This window comes from Mirounga leonina, unplaced genomic scaffold (genome assembly GCF_011800145.1).
Source record: "Mirounga leonina isolate KUSES-001 unplaced genomic scaffold, KU_Mleo_1.0 Mir_366, whole genome shotgun sequence".
Classification (NCBI taxonomy): domain Eukaryota; kingdom Metazoa; phylum Chordata; class Mammalia; order Carnivora; family Phocidae; genus Mirounga; species Mirounga leonina.
The window spans coordinates 26794305-26801198 of record NW_023270709.1 but is presented as its reverse complement, the minus strand read 5'-3'; the positions used below and the strand labels follow the sequence as shown (position 1 = coordinate 26801198).

At 37.9% G+C, this 6894-nt stretch overlaps 1 long non-coding RNA gene across 1 annotated transcript; it reads right to left on the bottom strand.

Annotated features, from left to right (window-relative positions):
* Positions 1-1984: 1984 nt before the first annotated feature.
* Positions 1985-6894, bottom strand: LOC117997492. The gene is made up of 3 exons (XR_004675830.1): positions 6812-6894; positions 6542-6598; positions 1985-2417 (listed from the first exon to the last, which is right to left on the bottom strand). It is a non-coding gene; the product is annotated as an uncharacterized LOC117997492 (long non-coding RNA).

Below are 6894 nucleotides of genomic sequence, written 5' to 3'. Positions count from 1 at the left end.
AGAGGAAATTTGCCACAAGGATTTCACCACAGACCTACTTAGAGTCTATAGAATTTCCATGAAAGCTTCCTAAAATTGAAATGCCTTGGGTTTGTGCGCCCTCTAGTGCTTCCTGAAGGCAAACTTAAACCCCTTCAGGAGGGAAGCATCTTGAACCCAAGTTCTGTACATACAGATTAATTTTTTTTATTCAGAAATTGTTTCTTGAGCACATATTACATGTCAGGCACCTCCTAGGAATTTGGGGTGTCCAAATATAAACTCATAATAAATGTGACCTAATCTCGGAGGAAAACACTTTAAAGAGTCAGCCTTCCAAATGAAAAAGAGCCTTAGATCTCTCCCTCAAAGAATTTCAGATATTGAAGTTACCAGATAGAGACTATAAAATATTTACTGAAATCTTAAGGAAATAAAAATGAAATAATACAGTCAAGGAGCAAGGGACATTCCAAACTGGGCGTATCAAAAAAAGAAAAAAAAAACGAAAGAGAACTTCTTTTTTTTTTTAAAAGCACTTTTTTTTAAAAGATTTTATTTATTTATTTTTTAAATATTTTATTTATTTATTTGAGAGAGAGAGAATGAGAGAGAGCAAGCACATGAGAGGGGGGAGGGTCAGAGGGAGAAGCAGACTCCCTGCCAAGCAGGGAGCCCGATGCGGGACTCGATCCAGGGACTCCAGGATCATGACCTGAGCCAAAGGCAGTCGCTTAACCAACTGAGCCACCCAGGCGCCCAAGATTTTATTTATTTATTTGACAGAGACAGAGCTAGCGAGAGCAGGAACACAAGCAGCGGGAGTGGGAAAGGGAGAAGCAGGCTTCCCCTCGAGGAGGGAGCCCGATGTGGGACTCGATCCCAGGACCCTGGGATCATGACCTGAGCCGAAGGCAGACGCTTAACGACTGAGCCACCCAAGCAACCCGAAAGAGAACTTCTAAAACTGAAAATAGCTGTACTCCATAATAATAAAATAAAAATCCACTGATAAGATGTAGCATTTAGGGCCTTGAGGCACCTGATCACATAGCCATTATGTATGGCAGTAACTTCCAGAATTAGTAGAAGAACTTCAAGTTTACAATTGTAGGGCAAGCTTTCAATATACTACTCTCAGAAATTCATATAGTAACCAAGGAAAATGTTTATGGTTATAGAAGATTGAACAACACCATGAACTAATTTCATTAATCCATGATTCCTTCACTTAACACATAGAGAGTATCTGAAATTTTCAAAGTACACACTTAATTTCAAATTTTCAACACTGGCTTCAGAAAAAGTAACAATACATACCAAAAAATCGGTTTCATATATACTGCACTCTTTTATCATAATCTAACTAAAGGGCAATAGAAAGGATTTTTTTAAAGATAGTAAAAATAAAACAATCTTCTCATATGCTCGGAAACTAAAAGCACACTTCTAAATACATAGATTATAATGGACATCATCAAAGAAAGTATGCATTAGAAATACCAATGAATAGACTTAACCAAGGAGGCGAAAGACCTATACTCTGAAAACTATAAATCATTGATGAAGGAAATCGAAGATGACACACACAAATGGAAATACATTCCATGCTCATGGATTGGAGGAATTGTTGTTAAATTGTCCATACTACTCAAAGCAATCTACAGAGTCACTGCAATTCTTGAAAAGTACTAACAGTAATTTTCACAGAACTAGGATAAATAATCTTAAAATGTGTATAGACCCACAAAGGACCTCAAATAGCCAAAGCAATCTTGAGAAAGAAGAACAAAGCTGGAAGTGTCAAAATCTCAGATTTCAAGAAATTCTACAGAGCTATAATAATCAAAACAGTAGGGCGCCTGGGTGGCTCAGTTGGTTAAGCGACTGCCTTCGGCTCAGGTCATGATCCTGGAGTCCCTGGATCGAGTCCCGCATCGGGCTCCCTGCTCGGCAGGGAGTCTGCTTCTCCTTCTCACCCTCCCCCCTCTCATGTGCTCTCTCTCATTCTCTCTCAATTAAATAAATAAAATCTTTAAAAAAAAAAAATAATCTAAACAGTATGGTCTTGGCACAAAATTAGATCAATGGAACTGGATAAAGAGCTCAGAAATAAACCAAAATTTTATGATATTGATAAGGAAAAATCTGTGTCCTAAGATGGCGAATGGAGCCAGCAGGAGAGTCCCAGTCCTTGCCTCAGGGCTCTTCCGGGTTCTTCTCCCTGCTCTGCTTCACGCACACCCCAAAAGTGCCAAGGATGTGGAAGTGGAAGTGAATAAATTGCCCCCTTTGTGCTCGGGGCTCAGACCTTTGGAGACCACTCTCCTATGAGCCTGCTGCCTTTAAATAAAACCTCCTATCCTCCAAGATCTCCGGGTCCCGCTTGGTTCTTCCGTCGGGCGATCCAATCCAGGTTCCCGAACAATATAATTAATCTAAGAAAAGGAGGCAAGATGGGGAAATGACTCTTTTTTTCAATAAATGTTGCTGGGAAAACTGGAGAGCTACATACAAAAGAATGAAAGTGGGCTACTTTCTTATACCATATACCAAAATAAACTAAAAATGGATTATAGACCTAAATGTGAGACCTGAAACCTTAAAACTCTTAGAAGAAAACATAGGCAGTAATCTCTTTGACAATCTCTGTTTGCCTTAACAACATTTTTCTAGCCATGTCTCCTCAGGCCAGGAAAACAAAAGCAAAAATAAACTGTTGGGACTACACCTAAATAAAAGGCTTTTGCACAGAGGAGGTAACCAACAACAGAATGAAAAGGCAGCCTGCTGAATGGGAGAAGATACTTGCAAATGGAATGTCTGATAAAGTGTTAATATCCAAAATATATAAAGAACTTACACAACTCAACACAAATAATAAAAATAAGATTGAAAAATGGGCAGGTGACTTGTATAGGCATTTTCCAATGAAGACATACAAATGGCCAACAGGCACGTGAAAAGATGCTCAAATCACTAATTATCAGGGAAATGCAAATCAAAACCAGAATGAGATATTGCCTTACACCTGTCAGAATGCCTAAAACAAAAAAGGGAAATAACTAGTGTTGAAGATATGGAGAAAAATGAACCCTCATGCTGTTGGTGGGAATGTAAATTAGCATAGCCACTGTGAAAAACAGCATGGAGTTTCCTCCAAAAATTAAAAATAGAAATACCATATGGTATAGTAATTACACTACTATTTACCCAAGAAAACAAAAACACTGATTAGGAATGATATATAGAGGGGCGCCTGGGTGGCTCAGTCGTTAAGCGTCTGCATTCGGCTCAGGTCATGATCCCAGGGTCCTGGGATCGAGCCCCGCATCGGGCTCCCTGCTCGCCGGGAAGCCCGCTTCTCCCTCTCCCACTCCCCCTGCTTGTGTTCCCTCTCTCGCTGTGTCTCTCTCTGTCAAAAAATAAATAAAATCTTAAAAAAAAAAAAAAAAGGAGATATATACACCCTTATATTTATTTTAGCATTATTTACAATAGCCAAGATATGGAAGCAACCTGTGTCCATCAATAGATGAATGGATAAAAAAAATGTGGAGTGTGTATATATATGTGTGGAGTGTGTCCATATATAGAATGTAATATTAGCCATAACAAAGAATGAGATCTTGCCATTTGTGACAACATGATGGATGGATGGACCTAGAGGGTATTATGCTAAGTGAAATAAGCCAGACAGAGAAAGACAAATATCATATGATTTCACTCAGATGCGAATTAAACATAACAAATGAACAAACAATGAAACAAAAAAGCAGAAACAGACCTATAAATACAGAGAACAAACTGATGGTTGCCAGAGGGGAGGAAAGTCGGGGGATGGGCAAAATGGGTAAAGGGGAGGGGGAGGAACAGGCTTCCAGTTGTGGAATCGATAATTTCGGTTGCAAGGTACGGCATAGGGAATATAGCCAGTGGTATTGTAATGTAATAGCTTGCATGCTGACAGATAGTAAACATAGCACAATGTATAGACAATGTATAGGCTTGCCAAATCACTATGTTGTTAAAAAAATAACTAAAAATGAAACAATCTTCTCAAATGCTTGGAAACTAAAAGCACACTTCTAAACACATGGATTAGAATGGATATCATAAGGGAAGCTATGTAATGTTTTGAGATAAATATGAATGAGAATAATACATATAAAGATTGTAGAATATATTTGTAGTGGTACCAAAAGGGAAATATATAATATCAAATGCATATGTTAAGGAACAAGAAACACTGAAGATATGTAAACTAGATATTCAACTAAAAAAGCTAGAATAAAAATGGGAGTAGATTGAGAATTGGACTTAGAATCCTTAGAATCTGTTGTACTGTTGTGAATGATGTCTGGCTTTTCTATTTCAATTCCAGATAGGTCATTGCTCATTTATAGAAAGGTCATGAATTGTTATGTGGTGCTCATATACCCACCAACACTTTTGAGCTCTTATTAGAACTATTTATAAATTCCCATGGATTGTTACACTGACATATTTTCAATATGTCAGTTTTAAAATTTAAAAAGAAAGAATAATAGAAAAACTGGGATGATCCATAAACCAAAACCTTTGGTTTGAAAAACTTAATAACAGACAAGCCTCTACCAAAACTAATTAGGGAAAAAAATAGTGTGTGTACATGTGAGGGGGGGTCCGGGGGTAGAGGGATAGTTATGGGAATAAAGAAGGGAATGTCACTACCAAAAGGGAGATATTAAGAACCACGAGAATGCTATGAATAAGTTTTACAAATGAAAAAAAAAAAAAAAGATGCTTAATAGAAAAGGTTAATTTTCAAGAAAAAATATTAAGTAATGAACAAGGTGAATAAGCAAATTATGATTATAAGGAAATAGGATGGGCAGTTTAAAAAAAAATCTCTTCTATGCCCCTCAACCCAAATGAGGCCAAGCACAGTTGGGCCACAGGTTTAAGTGAAATTGAAGGAATCAATAATCCCAATTTTACAAAAGCTGTTTCAGTAGGAAATAGATCTCTTCCCTTTTTTCTTTTGAAAATCTATAAGCTATTATCAGAACTGAGCAGGAACAACACAAAAAAAGACAGAAAATTATAGTTTTGTCTTAAGAACATTTATTTTAAGAAAAGCTCTATTTAAAAAGCAAGCAAATGGAAACCAAGAAGCCATATTATTTAACAAATAATAGTATATTGTGCAGAGTTTATCCCAAGAATGGAAGAAAAGTTTAACATAATAAATCTGCCAGTGTAGGAAATTAATAGTGTAAAACTGTGCTCATCTCCATAGATACTGAGAAATTATTTGCTAGAATATAACACTCATCATAAACATTTTCAACAAACTAGAACAAGAGGGAGTAGCTGCTTATTTTATAAGAAGTAGCTATAGTGGGCATAACATATAATGGCACAATTTTAGGATTCCTGAAAAGTAAAAAAAAAAAAAAAAAAAAGAAAGACAAAACTTCTGTGGTACTATTCCCATTCCACATGGCACCAAGGCCTGGACAGCACCAGGAGACAAGAAGTATAAATAAGGATAGATAAAAATTCAGTAAGGGAAAACTGTTATCTTTATTCTTTTGAAAATAATGTCATTTAAGAAATCCACAAGATTCTATAAACAGTTTGATCTAATAGAGCACAACAGGATTGGTGGATATATGATCACCACATTAAATCCATGGCCTTTGTATACATTAGCAATACCCTCGCTGGAACTGAAGTAGGAAAACCAAACATCATTCACAACAGTACTTCAGAGTCTAAGGATTCTACGTCCAAGAAAAATAATTCCAAATCTATATGCATAAACTATGTCACTGAAGGATACAAAACAAGATTGATTTCAGTTAAGAGACAGACATACACTGCACGGTTTATGCTTTGTGACGACTCAATATGCTAAAATGTTCATAAATTCCCGAATAAACTAAAGTTTTAACGTGATGCCACAGAAGTGCCCTGAATTTCTGGTAACATTGTGAAATACACATTCATGAGCAAAAATAGTGAAGACGATTCTGAGAAAGGAAAGAAAGAAAAAGGAGAGAGAAAGAGAAAGAAGAAAAAAAAGTAAAGAATGGTGGGTTTTGATTTAGGACAGGCACTTTTCGAGGGGCTAGGGTCATCGTGGGGATATAGCCTTGATCTGCTAAAACTATTTTAATGTTTGTTCAAGGGTTTTTAAGTTGAGAAGAGGGCTCAGAGTAACCTGGCTGGAGTTTGGTCTAGACTTTACCTGCTGTCATTTCAACGAATTGCGAACGGTCACCAAGAGATGTCTTTAGCCGAGTGGGTTAGGGCAGGGCCCTGGACTTAACCGGCCTGGGTCAGAACCAGAATCCCCTCTGCCACTCACTAAGTGTATGGCCCTGGGTAAGGACAACTTCAAGACGGAGATGACTCAATGCAGATGCGGGTAACTGGGCTAATAGTTCACAGGTGTGTTACGAGGATTACACGACTAACATCTGGAAGGAACTTAAAACGTATCTGGGTGTTTGCAAAACAACAACAAGCATGTTTTTAAGGTAAATGAAAATAACTGGGAAGGACTGTGTCCTACCTGCTCCCAGGCTTCACTGTTTTTTGGGACTTCTGACTTCTTGGGCCTCTTCCTCCACTAAAATAATAACAATTAATAACACTATTAGAATCACATAAAGGTTAATTGATTAACATTATATACTAGAGCGTTTCGGCCAACCTCACAGTTGGTATTTATCTTCCGATTCAGAAGAAGCTGAAGTTCGGAGGAGCCTCAGAAAGCACCCTGGGCCCGGGGCCTGCGCCCACTGTGCCTAACGGGAGGGAGCAGAAATCGGAAAACAGTTACCGAGCACGAAGTAATCATCCACACACACGGACACACGAAGCGTCCCAGAAACCCGAGGACCGTGAGCAGGGCGCGTGCGAGCC